We start from the raw sequence: 18,719 nt of genomic DNA on the forward strand, positions 1-18,719 counted from the left end.
GCCTGTATTGATATATAACAGTTTTCTTTTATGAGAAATTCTTTGGATGAAAATATCAATGACATTATATACAGGAGAATCAATAAAGGGAGAAAACACTGTTACCCACACACACACATACACACACACACACACACACACACACACACACAATCTCAGGGATTGGTGACAGTTTACAGTTGAAGAAAGAACTCTGGCCTGGGGAGAAGAGAGTAATCCTGGAATAATAATGTCTTGGTTAGTGTGCCTGTGCTAGGGCAGACCATGTTCCGATGAGATGGGGCCCATATGCCCTCACAAGGCAAAAAAAAAAGCAAAACAAAACATAAAAAAACAACTCTTGTTTAAATAAAAAGTAGGACTGTTTCCTTACAAAGGACTACGTATGGACTTTAGGATTGGGCCTAATCCAAGAAATCCTATGTGTGTTTGTCTGTGTGTTTTCAATAAATTTAGGAAGAAACAATCCGAAAAAGAAAAGAAAGAAATCTATTTACACTGATGACACCCAATCTCTCCTGTTCCCCAAAGCCACACTAAGATGACTTTGGTTTTGAATGTTTTCCTGGAAATTCTTTTCTATGTAAAAAGGGACACTTAGTATATTTCATTTTTGTGTCTATCAGATAAGGTGGCTGTACAATCTAATGTAATTCATGATGGAAGCAACATTATCTGAATATACTACAGAATTTAAAAGCTTTTGCAAGTACCCAGAAAGCTCAGGAGTAGAACAAACTGAAAACACTTTTCCATCAGACAACCCTGAGTCAATGAAATTGAAAAGTTCTGTGAGAATTTGCAGATTCTGTCAAAACAGTTTTTAGAAACCAGACAGCCCAAGTTCCTCTGGATCCCCAGTTCTTCAGGCAGCTGCCTCTGGGGGCTTCTAGACTCCTGAAGCTGACAGCTCTCTGGGAAGTGGAGAGGCAGCTGACCAGGAGCAAGTTGAAGCTTCAAATTTTTTCAAATTTGTTCCAATTTGGGATGATTTTTTTTTCTTGCTGAAATATCTTCATTAAATATATCTTAGCCTTTCCAATATGTTCAGTATTATTACTCCAGGTTTCAGAGTGGTAGCTGTGTTAGCCTGTATCAGCAAAAAGAACGAGGAGTTCTTAGAGACTAACAAATTTATTTGGGAATAAGCTTTCGTGGGCTAAAACCCACTTCATCAGATGCATGGGGGTGGAAGATACAGTAGGAAGATATATATATATATATACAGAGAACATGAAAAAATGGGGGTTGCCATACCAACTCTAAAGAGACTAATCAATTAAGGTGGGCTATTATCAGCAGGAGGAAAAAAAAACTTTTGTAGTGATAATCAGGATGGCCCATTCAAACAGTTGACAAGAAGGTGTGAGTAACAGTAGGGGAAAAATTAGCATGGGAAAATAGTTTGTGTAATGACCCATCCACTCCCAGTCTTTATTCAAGCCTAATTTAATGGTGTCCAGTTTTCAAATTAATTGCAGTTCCGCAGTTTCTCATTGGAAACTGTTTTAGAAGTTATTTTATTGAAGAATTGTGACTTTTAGGTCTGTAATTGAGTGTCCAGGGAGGTTGAAGTATTCTCCGACTGGTTTTTGAATGTTATAATTCTTGACGTCTGATTTGTGTCCATTTATTCTTTTGCATAGAGACTGTCCGATTTGGCCAATGTACATGGCAGAGGGGCATTGCTGGCACTTGATGGCATATATCACATTGGTAGATGTGCAGGTGAACAAGCCCCTGATGGTATGGCTGATGTGATTATGATGGGGTCCCTTGAATAGATACATGGACAGAGTTGGCAATGGGCTTTGTTGCAAGGATATGTTCCGGGGTTAGTGTTTTTGTTGTGTGGTGTGTGGTTGCTGGTGAGTATTTACTTCAGGTTGGGGGGGCTGTCTGTAAGTGAGGACTGGCCTGTCTCCCAAGATCTGTGAGAGTGAGGGATCATCCTTCAGGAGAGGTTGTAGATCCTTGATGATGTGCTGGAGAGGTCTTAGTTGGGGCTGAAGGTGATGGCTAGTGGTGTTCTGTTACTTTTTTTGTTGGGCCTGTCCTGTAGTAGGTGACTTCTGGGTACTCTTCTGGCTCTGTTAATCTGTTTCTTCACTTCAGCAGGTGGGTATTGTAGTTTTAAGAACACTTGATAGAGATCTTGTAGGTGTTTGTCTCTGTCTGAAGGATTGGAGCAAATGTGGTTGTATCTGCAGTTCACCTAGAGATGGTAACCAAACTTAGGGCCCCATTTTGCTAGCCCCTGTACAAACAAATCATCAGAAACTGTCTCTACTCTTAAGAGTTTACAGACTAAACAGACAGAGACTGGCAGGAGAAATAGAGGCACTGAGAGGTGAAGTGACTCACTAAAGGTGATGCAGAAGGTTATTATCAGACTTCGGCCTAGGTCTCCTGACTCCAAGGCCAGTGCCCTACCCCCTAGATCATACCACCTCCATATTATATGGTTATTTCTAACAAGTATTGATAACATTCATGTTTTGTAGATTTATATCTCACGGGGGTCCCTCAGCTAGTGTCCACCAGTTAGCCCTTTGTGTTTGTTCAGATGCTGACCTAAGAAAACAAAGTATGACCATAAGACCATCATTTGCCCCTTGTTAAATATATACTAAATTATACTAATCAATTGTGCTCTTAGAAAATCAATGGGGTGTCCTTCCATTCTACAACAAATAGCATATCAATTACCTGTAAATGAGTTTTTTCCTGTTCAGCTGTCCTGTTCCTTATTTGTATACTATGTTCTTAATACACAAAGCGTATAGAATATAACCCACTGCTCCTGTAACAGTGCACAGTCTTATTTATTTACTCTATGGTAGATAAATAACTCTTAAAATTGGAATAACATCTTGATTTCTTTGTGGTTTTGGTTGACAGATTATCTATTAGAGGCATGGATTTAACTAAAGAATAACTTACCCCAATTGTATGTAATAAAGCTACAACTCCATCATGACTTTTGCTAGTATAATAAACTAGAAGAAAACAGCACAAATGCCTTTTTCAGGTTAGCCAAACCCCAAGATGAAATTACACTCCGAGAGATGATAGGCTAAATCCTCAGCTGATATAAATTGTCATAGTTCCATTGACTTACCCAATGGCCCAGATCCTCATCTAAAGTGAGATTCTTAGTCCCTCTCCAGCCTTTTTAAGCTGAGTAAGTGGGCAGAAATACCACATAAGAGAAAACCGCTTTATGTTATCTCCAATACTGGAGGATGGCAACCATAGTACCCCATTCTGTATGACCCTCTGCTAATCTGTTTGTGGATGAATAGTGCTTTTTATCCACCCAGGATATACTGTCCATTCAAGATCTTCTTTTTCTGCCTCATGTTCTTCTGCCATCAACTTTCCTTTCCAGTGCCAGAGAACATGCATCAGCCACTGAAACTTTAAAATGTGACTTTAAAAGTTTTATATTAAATGAAGGGAGGATTCTCCGATACAGGGACTACAAAAAGTTGTAAAGCTGCCTTCTGAGGACCCCCTTGCAATTCCTGGCATAGGGAGTGAGGCAGGGTTGTGGGTGAGTGGGGTGTTTTGGAGGCAGGACTGCAACAAGCAGCTGTAGAGATTCCAGGAAGTGCTGAGTTTATTGTGCCCAGGACTGGCTATATAATTTTGGGTGCTTCTCCAGCCCTCAGAGCATTCAAGCATTGGGGTGGTGAAAGCAGGGGTTCTCAAACTGGGGGTCAGGACCCCTCAGGGGGTCGTGAGGTCATTATATGGGGGGTCGCGAGCTGTCAACCTCCACCCCAAACCCCACTTGCCTCCAGCATTTATAATGTTGTTAAATATATTAAAAAGTGTGTTTAATTTATTAGGGGGGTCGCACTCAGAGGCTTGCAATGTGAAAGGGGTCGCCAGTAAAAAAGTTTGAGACCCACCGATTTAAAGCTACCATAGCCTTCATCTATCTTTACCCCTGAGTTGCAAGTTCTGTACTGCACCCTTCAGAGGTACGGCACAAAATCTCACCCATTATTTCTCAGAAACCAGAGCTAAGCAGACACAAAATGTGTGCTCAGCTGTGCTATGTTTGCTCAAAGGAATTACCACGATTGTACATGTGCAGATCTAATTTGCATGTACAAACACCTATGTAGATGCTGAACTATCTATTTGCACATGCATTAGCAAATACAGATGTACAATTATGCACACTCATGTACATGAGAGGGTCACCTTAATTTCTATGTCTTGGGGTACAGACTTAACACATCTGTTTAGGTTATACAAATATTAAGTCAAATTTTCAAAAGCACCTGAGTGACTATGGAGCTTAAGTCCCATTTTCAAAAGCAACTTAGGCACTTGGGAGCCTAAGTGCCATTCACTTTTGATGAGGCTTATTCCTACGTGCCTGAAGTTACTTTTGAAAATGAGACTTAAAAGCCTAAGCCACATAGGTGCTTTAAAATTTTTACACCAAATCTTCTTGCTTAATTGTATCTCGGTCTCAGAATCCCTCATTTGCATTTCATGTCTTCTCCACCATATATTGTTTTTGTCTTCCACTCATCATCTAACCCTTCTGGTCCTCTTGTCCACTGAAGCTACTGAAATAAATTTGTTAGTCTCTAAGGTGCCACAAGTACTCCTGGGTTTTTTTTTGAAGCTACTGGGCATCAGTAAAAAGTGCTATAAAACCAATTATGGCAACAGCAGTTTGTATTTTAAAATGGCTTTTATTTTCCTGTGTTCAGACTACTTCAGGGTTTCAGTGGTATTTCCCATCTCAGGTTCCCATGATTTGACAGTTTCATTTTAAAAACTTTTTATTTCCAAAGATTTATTCTGTGCTTTTCTGAGATTGCTTTCTCCTTATGACATCAGTGTGCAACAACAACAAAAAATGTAAACCCTGGTTTTTATAAGCCTATTACTAGTGTTCTTGCACTGTAAATGGATAATTCATTATCAGAAAGAACTAGACTAGATTGGTACAGCAGAAAAAAAAAAATGAAAGCCAATATGATTGGAAGAGACTGTGTCCTGTCCATTAAAGATGCAAAAGGTAGAAATGCATTGACTGCCGAAGTTGTTATTTTGCAGGCATGTAAGAGGAAAACATGCTGAATGCATTCAAATAAAAGTTGTTTTATGGAAAACGGTTTATTAATTTTACTACTTTTCATATGAAGTCAAACCCCACTGAATTATCAGCTTTAGCAATAATTATTATTCAGCCCATACTTTTAATTCTCTGGTAAGACACACATAGATTGTCCTTAGGGTTCAATGACCCATTCAGATCTCATGATAAGTTATTGCTCAGGTCTACAAGCTGTGTAGCAAATGATCTAATTTTTCTTTTGTTATGTAGGGTATTAATAAACAGACCATTTTGTGTCCACATGCTATCGGCAAAAGCTGACTAAAATAAAATATAGCTGTTTGGGAACTTTGCATTATTCATTTGCTGGGGAGTTCAATATGAGACATCATTATTTATACCTGAGAAAAAACTTGTCTTGTTGTAAACTTTTGCCTTTTTAAATAGGAAGCAGATTAATCTTTCATGCTAAACAACTGCTTTATTTACCAGAAAACATAACATTTCACTCAAAGTAATCTTGATTTATTGTATAAATAGATGTATATAGTGCACTGGGCATCTCAAAATTATGCAAAAAAAAACCCAAACAACAACAACAACAGCCAAACAAAAAACCTGAAGAAAAGTAGTTACTAGACATGCTTAACATCCACTTCAGTACTTAGTCCTGATCCTACAATGGGTTTTGTTTGACTACACCACTGTATCTGTACACAGCTTATTGCAGGATCAGGGCCTTAAGATATGACCCTGATCCTGCAAACACTTGGGCACATGAGTAGCTTTACTCACATGAGTAGTCCCATTGATTTCAAATTACTCAAATACATAAAACAACAGAGTACAATTATTGTTAATGCAAATTATAATTTTCATAAATATTCAAAACCAAATAATATTAAGGTGCTGAATTCTGAAATTGTTGCCAAACTAGCCTGATTCATTGTCCCTGAATGAGATTACTGCTAAGGCCTATGTCTTCCCTTCCTTCTACAGCTTTCGATAGCCTCTGACACAGTGGAACCACAGCAGCCACATTGTGTGGAGGCGAGGGCAGGAAGTCAGAAGTCCATGCAGGGACCTTCAATACTGAACCTTTCAGCGTTTACAAGTGCTGCTGTGCACACCAGATCTTTGAGGCCAATACACAGATACTTTGGTCCTTCTTCCTGTCTTGCAGAAGTGGAATAATGCCCACTTTCTCCTTAAGCGGAGAATTCTTGACACTCCTCCCATGGATTCCTCAGTTTCTCAAACTGGACTCTTGAGGCAACATTTGGTTCATAATTGGGACAGGAAGGAAGACAAAGTATCCTCACAACATACTCACCAGTGTGGTACACTCCAAAAAGATTAACTATTAAAAAAGAAGGTGGGGTTAGTCTTGTTTTAAACCAACTTGACACTACTGAAGTCTGGGAATGAAATTTGCTCTTGGCTTAGAAACTGTACAGTTTGAAGTGAAGATGTATACCAAACGTATAGAACACCAACAATAGAGTTGAAAATATTTTTTCAAATGTGTGACCATACCATTATAGTTAAACAAATGAAGTATCATCTTTAGTAATATATTAAAAGTAGAAGAGGATGAAGCTCCTATTTTATTTTTTGCAAGTTTTTTAAATTGATGCAAATGGAAACTGTACCTAATGCTAGCCACTATTTCCAAACGTCAGTAAAACAGATGCCTATTTTAACCACTGGTAAGGTGTTTAAAGTATGAAGTGAACAAACAAGCTAGATAAGTTAACTGTTCCTTCATTTCTTTCCACTTGAAATGAATTTTAAGATCTATCACTGACCATTGTTGTCCCTTTAAAACAGTCTTGTATCAATGCATTAAAATTAATGTTTCATCGTTTTCAAAGGTTCAGATACTTTCATGTGTTTTTCTTATAGAAATTTCTAATTAAAAAGTCTGCAGTAGAAATCCTGCACCATACATCATCATAATATAACCCTGTTCTTGAAAATTCATTCATAGAGGCAGTGCATCTGCACTGATCAACTTACTGAATCAGTGCCTATGTGTGTATCAAAAATTCCCCAGTATGCATGCGAAGATTGTTTTATTTCCAATTAAGCAAATTAACATCTCCATAAACTACAGCAGAATAAATAGTTATTTGTGTGGAAAGCTGATGACTCAATCTTTACTATCACACATGGTCCCTTTGGAGTCAATTGGAGCTGCAGGTGCTCAGCACCTCTCAGAATCAGGCCCAAAGGGAGGCATGGAATTGAAATCAAAACCCCATTCCTATACAAACTATCTTTCATCACTTTGCAAATCCTTCTGTTCTGGCTACTGCCTTCAACATCTCCATCCATATATCTAGAACAAAAATCATCCAACTCAACCCAAGATATTAAAAACATTTTTTAGTGTGTGGAGAGTGTTTTAAATCTACCTCAAAAGGTGATGATTAGCAGGTGGTGAAATACTGAGAAGACTGGGATTTGATGGGTGATACCAATGGAGAGAGGGTCAGAAACTGAAGCAGACAAGACAATTTTTGGGTGTGTGGATCGTAGTTCTCAGGGAAACAGCCAATAAGAGGACAGGAATAAAATAGCATATTTCAGGATAATAAAAACTTGAGGGTTGTAAATTCTTTAACTTCATAAACTGGAAGCTCATTCAAGTTACCGAATAGAGAATAAAATGTAAAACACTTCTACATATAACTTATGCATTACTTAATGACATAAGGCATTTTTTAAGTAGCATGGGCTTTATGACCTTCCCCTCTACACAGAGATGAATTTCACCCAATGAAAGCCAAAGGTCATAACATACTATAAATTAGATATGAGACTGAAATACAACAGGGCAGCAACAATGGCCAATTCTACATGATGTAAACAACTCAGCTCAGAGGCCTCATATCATGAAGCAGCTGAGAGTCACCATTGTTATTTTAACCAAGCCATTAATTTTCTATAACTTGAGATATATTATTTCTGTGGCTGAGGCTTGCCTTCTTCTAAAGCATTTGGTACTGGCAATCTCATAGCTATAATATAGGTCCATTCAATCAGTAGCCTGATCACATAGCGTTAGTGAGGCCACGAACACAATTTGTAAAATGTCTGAAGCTAGAGTAGGGAAGAGCCAAGGCACCAAAATAGTATTATATAAATTGATGAGTATCAGACAGTGATTTTATTGTGGACTAAGTGTATTAAATAAGGGAGCTAAATTAAATCTTCTCACTACACAATGTAAAACCTTATCATATAAGCCTTGATACCCTTTGAACATAGTGCAGTGCAGTGCAGCTCCTTATTCCTAGTCCAGCTGCAGACTCAACTCCCACATGCAGTGCATAGCCCTAACTAAGCTCTATCACTCAGAACTCTTTGCCCTGTTCTTACTCTTTCTGGTTCTGGAACAGTCTCCCAAAAGGCAATGCTAACCTCCCCAACACTTAAATACCTCACGTAATAAAATGAACTTTATATCAAGGTTCTTTCTCATGTCAAAAAGTTTCCCCTACGGAAGTCAGTTGTCTTTTTTTCATAACAACACATTTCTTATTTGAAAATTAAATCCCTTCCTGAACTTTTGAGTCACCTTTTGCGGTATGGCTTTCACCACCAAGTCTTCTGTCCAATCTACTTTCTATATCTGTGCACCCTTCTTTGGTCCTGAAGATACACATTTATCAACATTTTCATGTGAATTTCTTCATGTGTGCACATAGCTCATATCATCAGGCTTTCTTATTGCTGTTATCCTCGTCTTTCTTCCCCAGTTCCCTCTCCAAGTCTGCTGTGCTCACTAGCTGTGCTTTGTCTGCCCGCCGATCCAGCCAGTAGTGAAGACATACCCTTAAATTAGTTTTTAAGCTCTTTCGGGGAGGAACCTTGTTGTCCCATGTGTTTGTGCATCATCTAGTACAGAGAGGCCTTTGATTGGGCACTACAGCAATACATATATTAATTAAATAATAATTTCACTTCTTTCGTGCTGTGCTACCCTGCACTGTTAGCGGTTGATCTCAGTACCTCAAAAGATAAAACCCTTAAACATGTCATGTTCCCCTTGGGAGCTGCCTTGATTTCAACTGGATGCAGAAAGGATCCTTTTTATATTACTTAATTACCTCACAGCGATGAACAAATAAATGTTTGCTTAGAGTTTTAAAATCTTCAGCTGAATAGTACTATATTATCGCTAAGTAGTTAATTATCAGAGTGAGAGCCTTTACATTGCTTTAAAGGGCTACAGTGATGGAAATAGTCCCTAAAAGCCCCAGTTCTGCCCATGGGAGGATTCCCTCAGTGCAGATGTAAGGCTGTCTTCACAGGACCCCTTAATAAGTGTGAAGTAGCGGGGCATGCCAAGGGTGGAAAGGAAGTGGAGAGAGTTTGTCAGGACACAACATTGTGGAAATTCTAGGTACCACTGCACAGGGCAGCACAGAGAGGTTGCTGTCACTTAGCCCCCACAGGCTGTCTAAACTATGCCGGAGGCTGCTCCAGTCTCCTGAACAGCCCATGAGTGGGAGGGTCAAAAAGTGAATCTTGGACTTAGAATCTTCTTTTACTGAAAGTTGTTAGAATGGAGGAGGAGCAGAAAGATTTCCCCCACTCATGGCCTGTGTCTGTGCCCTACTCGCTGGTTGTGAAACTGCCTCTCTGGAGTGGTTATATACAGGGCTGGCTCCAGGGTTTTTGCCGCCCCAAGCGGCACAAAAAAAAAAAAAAAAAAAAAAAAGAAGCCGCGATCGCAATCTGCAGCGGCAATTCGGCGGGAGGTCCTTCGCTCTGAGCGGGAGCGAGGGACCGTCCACCGAATTGCCGCTGAATAGCTGGACGTGCCGCCCCTCTCCGGAGTGGCCACCCCAAGCACCTGTTTGGCAAGCTGGTTCCTGGAGCCAGCCCTGGTTATATAGTTCCCCCCACGGAATGTTAACAAAAGTTCATTCACCAAACCAACTTTTTTTTTAAAGGGCTAGTACATTTTCAGGGATTTCTGGGATGTTCCTTGTTCTGGAAGAACAATTTGTGAATTGAAATTCATCCCATCCACATATGTGACCTAAAATGCTTGCCCTATTCTCAGGAGTGAATTTCCCCTGCAGTCAATAATTTTGTCCATGACTTTATCCTTCCCCCCTCCCCCCCCGCCATACAATAACATACACAGGCTTTGATTTTTACAAATGTCTTTGTTATTTTGAATTGTATAACAAACACTTTGGGCAAATATATTTAAAACCTCTGGATTAGTGACCAATACACTTCAGCTGTGAGTTTACCTCTTCAGTGTTCATTGTTTGTGGTGTGATTGACCAGCTTTGTCACATGATGTTGTTTCTGCTCCCTGACTGGATAATTGAAACTTATAAATAGGAATTGGGAAAGCAAAGAGATTGTAAAATGGCTGTGCAAAGACTATGATGGAAACATTTATGTGAATACATGAATATTTTGCTATTTACAAGCACTCTTATGAAAATCAGTCATATTTCAGACAAACAAAAAGGTTACAAATACTATTGGAGAAAATTAACAATTCATTCAAAGAAATGTTTACAAATGCTACTTTTATAACATATTTATTCAGCCCTAAGAATTACACATTTACTATAGCATGATTAATATCTTTTATTTTGTGGTACTATTGATATAACACAGTAATGTCCTGGTAAGCACAAAGCTATTTGTCACTCATCTTAAGAGATTTTTAGAAGTGTAAATATGCTTAAGTATGAACATATTTTGTTTTCAAAGGCGCTGAGGGTTTGATTTGTGCTACACTATTTCAAATAAAGTTGTAAAAGTTATTTAACTGAACTCTGTGCTGTACTAACAATGTTATCCTTTTTATCATGATGCTATAAAATGCTGTGACTGTCTGCTCCACCTCTTGTGTTATATAAATCTGATTTTTCTGTTTTGTTTATGGATATTATGAAAAAATGGGATTGATTTTCTATGCTAATTATAATACTGCATATGTCATTTTTAATGCTGTAGGCCAGTGCAGTCAACATCACCTAAACTTAATCTTAGACACCCTAATTTAGATGGACAGAACAATGCTACTGATTTGGTATGGAGCTTGCATGCATGTTAATGCATTCATATATTTATCTATTTTCCTCCTTTTTCTATAGACAAAGATGGAATTACAATTAATTTACATTAGCAGCACTAATTTTGGTTACAAAAAGAATAAAGATCAACATTTTTTGGATGTTCAAATTTAAATTATGGTTCCAAAACAACTCCATAAATTGTTTTCAGAGATTACAGTGATTCAGTATAAATAGACTCACAGCTGGAATTGATGTTAGACTGCTGTGAAGAATCACTTTTCTTAAGGGTGCCCCTATTGCTTGGTCAACAGTTGTTAAAGAACAAAGCTAAAAAGTAAAGGAGAAACAAATGGAGAAGATGAATAAAATAGAGATACAAACTACCCATACAGTAAGGATAATATGTCCATTAAAGCAATAACAGTCCAATTTAATAAAACTTCACAGGGTGCGGAGCAAATTGTTCTGTATGTCAAATTTCTCTTGGATTTAGATTCATTCACTGGGTACCAGAGCTTGTGTATGATTTACTTTATGGTCCTTTTAAATTTGGTTTTAAAGGTACCTTATGTGAACTAGTCATAGTCTTATTGATTTTATGCTCAACCTTCTTTCTGTGTATACAGAGGCCTACAGGACATCTCATAGAAACTGCTCAGGGTCAATACTGAGTTAGAGAAAATGAAATATATAAAGACAAGGCAAAACACTTTAATTTTTTCTGAGCTGACCATGTGGCTGACTTTGTCTTCAACAATTGGTTGCATTAGTAGGAGCATTGCCAGCAGATCGAGGGAAGTGATAATTCATCTCTATTCAGCACTGCTGAAGTTACATCTGGAGTATTGCATCCAGTTTTTGGCCCCCCACCACAGAAAGGATGTGGACAAATTGGAGAGTCCAGCGGAGGGCAATGAAAATGATTAGGGGCTGGGGCACATGTTTTATGAGGAGAGGCTGCGGGAACTGGGCTTATTTAGTCTGAAGAAAGAAGAGTGAGGGGGAATTTGATAGCAGCCTTTAACTACCTGAAGGGGGGTTCCAAAGAGGATGGAGCTAGGCTGTTCTCAGTGGTGGCAGATGATGGAACAAGGAGCAATGGTCTCAAGTTGCAGAAAGGGAGGTCTAGGTTGAATATTAGGAAAAACTATTTCACTAGGAGGGTGGTGAAGCACTGGAATGGGTTACCTAGGGAGATGATGGAATCTCCATCCTGAGAGGTTTTTAAGGCCTGGCTTGACAAAGCCATGGCTGGGATGATTTAGCTGGGGTTGGTCTCTTCCAACCCTAATCTTTTATGATTCTATGAGTCTATGAGTCTATGAATTACAGGCCTGCCTGGACAAATGAGACAAACTAAGAAAACTGTCTCTTATTGCAAGGCCCTGGCCCAAACAAGGATTCTTATTAACTTTGCTCTGATTGCTTCCAAAAGAAACCAAACTCTTGGTAATAAAAAAAGAAAAGAAAAATATTTCTTTTAAAAATATTTTAAATCCATCTACTTTCAGTTGCTTTCTCAAGTAGTTCAGAATGCATGGTGGTCTGCAGGCTGTACTACCACCAGTATTGCACCTCCTCATCCCCATTCACCCAGAGGCCTTACAGAGGGAGCTCTTCACAAGCACACAGCCTATGATTGTCCTTGGCTCTGATACTGAAGTTGGGACTGAGGACGTTACTTGGGAAATCCCTCCCCCATACATCCTCACAAGGGTTAGTCACAATCAGGATCTTTTGTATTTTTGTATTCATTTCTCCTCTGTATCTTACTGCTATTTGTATCTGTCGCCTCAATTCGTATTATTTCTATTTTTTGCCAGTCTCTCTTTTGAGGAATATAGCTGAGAAGATAGGAAAACCTATGTGCTAAATCTGTAAAGAGCTGTATGCAGATGAACTCCTACACCCATGTGGAGCCCTATGACTTCTGCGAGGCTCTGTGTGGGCCCCCCAGGAGCTCATTGCATAATGGTGCTTTACAGGCACCTTTGCACACATGCAACTCAATTTTCATATATTTGCCCGTTAAAAAAATATAGACATAATTGCTGTGCAACAGACATCTCTATCAAATGAATTTTCCACTTGCAAAACGTTCATATTTATGAAAACTTTCAGACTATTGTTTCTTCACAAAAATTCCCCTGTCCCAATTTTTGTTTTAATTATTGTTTGTTTGTTTGCTGGTTATGAGAAGTATTTTCCTCGTAGCTCTGCCAACTACTCCAAAATGTGAAGGAGTTATAATGATATCAATAGACATGACCAAAAAAAAAAAATGAAAATTAGGGCCTGATCTTGTAAATGCTCTGCATTCAGATCTCTCATCAATGAGAAATTAGTAGGAGCTCCACACGTGGATAGCTTTCAGGGCAGGCCAGATTCAGATACTGTTATTCACTCCATGCTAGGATGTTACAGACCTTACTCAGCTATGCAGGAGACTAAGCAAAAGTAAGGGCACCTTCCTTTAATTCCTTCATGCTCAGATTGTGACTTTGGCTGGGGTATGAAAAACAGGGGCTACTTGCCTGAAACAGAGGAAAATGAGGCCCCTAATTCCACACTCCCTACTCACCAGCCAAAATAGTTAGCTGGTTATGCTGGTAGTAAGCATCTCAGTTTATTTTTTTTCTGACCCTGAGGCTGTATAACTATGTGCCACCTCATGATTAGGGCCGTTTGAAAATTACAGTCAAGCCTTCCAGGAGTAGTTCCATTAAAGTCAATGGGGCTGTTCACAGAGTACAGTGATGCTCAGTTTGAATAAGAGTTTTGGAATCTGGCCCTTTGGGTATGAGCTGTAGATTGAACACCTCTGGCACTGAGTAGAATGGTAGGAGGGCAGACCCTCATGATCATACCAGTAGACTCCTGTAGTAAATCATAGAATATTGGGGTTGGAAGGGACCTCAGAAGGTCATCTAGTCCAACCCCCTGCTCAAAGCAGGACCAATCCCTAGACAGATTTTTGCCCCAGATCCTTAAATGGCCCCCTCAAGGATTGAACTCACAACCATGGGTTTAGCAGGCCAATGCTCAAACCACTGAGCTATCCCTCCCCCCAAAAAGGAAAAGGAACAATGTCCTGTTTCTGCCTGGTTTCCAACCAAGGATGTTTCATGTGTTAGGTGAACATGATAACCACTACACGACAGTGTTCTAGGGTTAGATGTGGGAAGTTGTAGGCAGAAGCACATGATATCTGGCAGAGGACGTCAGCCTTCGCAAAGGGAGATGAAGGGAGCAGAAACAATTTGGGATTCTGTGGGGAGCAGCAGCAGCACATGAGGAGCTTGGGTGGGAGAAGCATCCCATGAGGGAGGGACAACAGCCACTTCAGGAGGGTTGGGGTTTTCAGGGAACTTCACCCACTCCAGGAGCTAGAGGCAAGAGGAACTACAGAGCCATCAGGGAGCAATTGAAAACCAGCCACTCTGAGCTCAAAGGGCTGACTGCTGCACTGAGCACTTTGTTTACATGGGGGCGGGGGTGGTCAAAGGGAGAAAGAGGCAGGACTCCTCCTGCTCCACTTGTTGAGTGAGGGTCCCTGAGCCTGAGGAGAAGCTTTGATTGGTTGCTTTTTCCAAGGAGGTAAGGAAATTGGGAAGAACAGCCAAGAAGATTGAATTTCTTCACAGACTAGGGGTTTTCCACACAGAGCCTGGAAGTTTCTGAAAACCCATAGTCTACTGTAGGGTTGGCAGGTCTGAATAATAAGAAAAATAATAAAGTGAAAAATTCATCTGTTCTGTCCACTTATCACTATAATACCAGTTACACCCAGCAACAACTGTTTGAAAACTAAAAGAAAATTACTAAACACAAACAGATGTGTTGGTGTAAAAAGCGCCAGAAAGCCATGTGGGAGTTGATTCTCCATGTTAGTTGGGTTCTCTTTCCCTTTTCAAAACTATTGTTTATTAATTAAAACTTTGAGAATGGCACCAATGTGAATGTTATCTCAGACACTACATTATAAAATCCATTCACTGCTATTTCTATGTTTTTCACAAGTTATTCAAAATTAACAATGAAATAGTTCATTGAACTGAATAGAAAGAAGCAAACATAAAACGCTGCCTAAGGCAACAGCTCTCAATTTTGTTTAACTTTCATCTCTTCTAATATCTGTGATCAGTGACAGAAGAATTATCTGCATTTTCTACATTATACACTGCCTTCTCCTGACATTGGATGGCTTATGAACCTCCTCCAGCTAAGGCATCTGAAAGGTGTTTCTCATTCTGATGAGTATTTGATACTGCAAACTACCATTTCTGCAGGCAGACAGGTAAGGGTAATAGACATCATCAGACAGCCAACATTTACTAATATTTGTCACAGAGTGGTATTTGAGATACTGAAGCCTTCCCTGCTGTTAGAAAAGTGAAGAGTGATATCTTCTATATTATTGTGTGGTAACTTGGTAAATACTTACGTCTTCCATGGTGAACATTGCATTTTGTTTAGTAATGATGCCTCCATTAGCAATGAAATACTGCTCAGATTAAATAATCTATGATTCTTAAGCATAGTTTCACCTACCAAATTTTCCTTAAAATTGTATTCTGGTTTCTTATACACTTGGCAAACACCTCCAAGAAATTCTTCCTGTAGTGTTAAATATGAGCTTGTCATTGTCAGAGAAAGGCTGGTGTGCTACCTTTCCCTTTTAGATATAAAAATGATTGAGAATTAACTCTTCTAATTTCTTAAAATTCTTCATACAGGGGTCCTTCATAGCTGCCCCACATTCTGGGCAAGATAATTCCTTCCTTCACTGGGCATCAGCCTAGAAGCTTACTTGTCTGTTTCGAGTATCAACAGACAATCTTTACCTAAACTCCATGTTCATCAAACAGGACTAAGTTCTGCCAGTTAGCTTGAAGTAAAGGACAGTTTTTAAACTGTATTGTCTCACAGACATCTGGCAAACAGTCCCTTCATTCACCCACAGGCAAAGGAGTGATTTTTGGGAGCACTCAATCAGCCCACACAAGGATACAGGACTTCTTACTCCCAGACTATTCCTAAGCCGTTATGTGAAACAAGGACACGCACCAGTACATGGTTAGTACTAAGGTCTGGTGGTGTAATGCATTATTCCAAACCAACTAGTCCATTATTTTATTTACAAATATACACATGCATATTTTAGACCAGTCTGAGAGACAATGTGTTTTGTTCTGTTTAGTTTACCAACTGAATTGACATAGTGGATAATAATGTGTTAGAAAATTCAGGAGGCGCTGGCAGTCAGACTCCAGAAAATCCATTCATGACAAGACGTAATGTGAATACGCAAGTAACACTTCCATTATCTCTTCCTCTCCAACCTAAAGTATTATAAGGCCCAATTATCCCCATGGTTACCCAGGTGCTGCTCCCATATTTGCACTCATGTAGATCAGGGAAGAATTTTGTAACAAGCAGAGCTGCTCACTGAACTCACCTTTCCCAATTTCTCCTCCTCAGCTTTCTGCCTAATTGCTATGAAGTTGTTTCTGCTCAACATTGACAACTTTTTTACAATGATTAGAAAAGGCTTTCATTTAGATTTTAAATCACCAAAGATGGAGCAGATTTTGTTAGTTTATTTATTATACTCAAATTCCCAGCATCTTTCATTTCACTTTAATGTGCAAATTTTTTCACACAACTCTAAAGACTACTGATTGAGTCAAACAGTTCATGTTATGTCTAATAAGTACTTTAGGCAAATAGATTCACTGCTTTTTGTATTCTAAACTACACCAAAATTTCAAATACCTGGAGCATCTGTTTTGATGTTCATTGTTTCTGATGTACTGCTATTAGCAATGTACAGAATCAGAGCAAGCATGCCAAATAAAATTTCCTAGCTTTTAGTATGCTTTACTTTGCTAGTCTATTTCTTAATGACAGCCACAGGGCAAAAAAAGATGAGACTATCTGGGACAAGGGGAAAAAAAGTACTCTATTAGTCAAATTTTATATAGGCACGTTAAAAAAAAACTAGTCATGACGGACATCTCTTCCTGCTTATAAACATTTTACTTATAATTATAAAATGATCTCCAGTTTACTTATGATCTTGTATAATCAGTGAACATTCAGACACAATCAAATATGATACAAAGTGCTTAACACTAATAGTACAAAATTATAAATTCATATAAAGCATAGCAGAGCCCATTTTATATGCAACACAAATATCTGCTGATCCAGTTGATGTAATGTTTCAAAAGCCCAAATCATCCCCGTATTGTTCTCTTGTCGTCTTGTAAGTGAGAATTATATGTAAATCCAAATTACATGCTATAGAATTACCTATACACTTCATGCATACTTATAACACTGCATAACTCTTTACATTGGAATCCATTGATTGGTGCCAGATGAAATTAACAACTGTGGATGCTTGTTTCTATACCCACTGTCAAGTTTTTTGCAGATTGTTACCTGGATGTTACTTCATGTCAAATTTACATCTTACAGCATTTTTTCATTTCATTTCAGTTGTCTGTTATGATGAGCACTGAATTTCAGGTCCTTTCTCTGAGCCAGAAGATGGAACTGTTGGATTGAACAAGCCAGTAGACTGGGCTAAAACAGAGAAAGCTTGCCAAAGATTTCACCATAGAAATGTCGTTGTTCTCCAGAATTGTTAAAGCACTCTAACAGAAGGGAACGAGTACAGTGTCAGTCTTCCATATTTCTAGTGGAAGTGGGAGAATTACCAGGGGAAAGTGGGAGCAGTCTGTACAATACATTTCCTTCCCTTCCTCCATATGGAGCCAATAATCTATCTACCCATAAGGCCATTCCCACCCCTTAATCTTCCTATAATATTATCACATTTTATTTTCCCTTTGGATTACTCCTATCTTGAGTGCTTTGACTATGAGGTAGATAAATATTATTTCATCCATCTGTAGCATGGATGAAATGAATACATGTAGGAGTTGTGGGAGTCACTAATCCAACCCAAGGGTATTGACTCCCAGTTCCCTGCTCTAAACGTTAGCACACACTCCCTTTCATAAATGACATTAATCAAAATGGAAACTTGTAGCTATTGAAAGCCTAGCTTTACCAATTCTCGGACCAGCATTTTGATTATATGGAATCAACACACTTCATTTTTGTCTAGGTTTACCTTTGCTTTATTACATACATTAACAATACTTTGCCATAACTGGTGCTCTGAAATAATTGCTCCTTTGAAGGACTTCAAATTAATAGTTTGCATGTATACCATATTGGATCTGTCTAATTTATGTGATGGAAACATATGAGATTGTTGGGAAGTATATAGGATATTTGATTTTTTTCCATATTTTCTTCAGCTGTGCATTATAATATAATTTGGATTGTTGTTGTTTTTTTATCTCTGTCTCTGTGAATGTGACTTGTCATCTGGATAAGAATTTGTTAGTATGTTAGACATGGGTTAGTTCTTTCTCTTTATCATTGTGTATTTGATCTGACATATACATTTCTATATTGCTTTATATTACTTTTCATTTTTAGAATTCAATTTTAAATTTTGTATTTTATGTATAACGGACGTTGGGCAGTAGAAAATCATC

General features: G+C 38.7%; 2 long non-coding RNA genes across 3 annotated transcripts in view; both read left to right on the plus strand.

The window, feature by feature from the left end:
• LOC117879197 overlaps window positions 1-6,900 on the plus strand; it is a 28,595-nt gene extending 21,695 nt beyond the window's left edge. For both annotated transcript variants that reach the window (XR_004646197.1, XR_004646196.1), the window contains one exon: window positions 6,086-6,900. This is a non-coding gene — a long non-coding RNA (uncharacterized LOC117879197). The remainder of the gene's footprint in view (window positions 1-6,085) is intronic.
• A 5,761-nt stretch (window positions 6,901-12,661) lies between these two features.
• LOC117879667 lies at window positions 12,662-18,269 on the plus strand. The gene is made up of 3 exons (XR_004646337.1): window positions 12,662-12,858; window positions 15,287-15,439; window positions 17,647-18,269. It is a non-coding gene; the product is annotated as an uncharacterized LOC117879667 (long non-coding RNA).
• The last annotated feature ends 450 nt before the right edge of the window (window positions 18,270-18,719 follow it).

The sequence above is a fragment of the Trachemys scripta genome, chromosome 6, assembly GCF_013100865.1.
Source record: "Trachemys scripta elegans isolate TJP31775 chromosome 6, CAS_Tse_1.0, whole genome shotgun sequence".
NCBI lineage: Eukaryota > Metazoa > Chordata > Testudines > Emydidae > Trachemys > Trachemys scripta.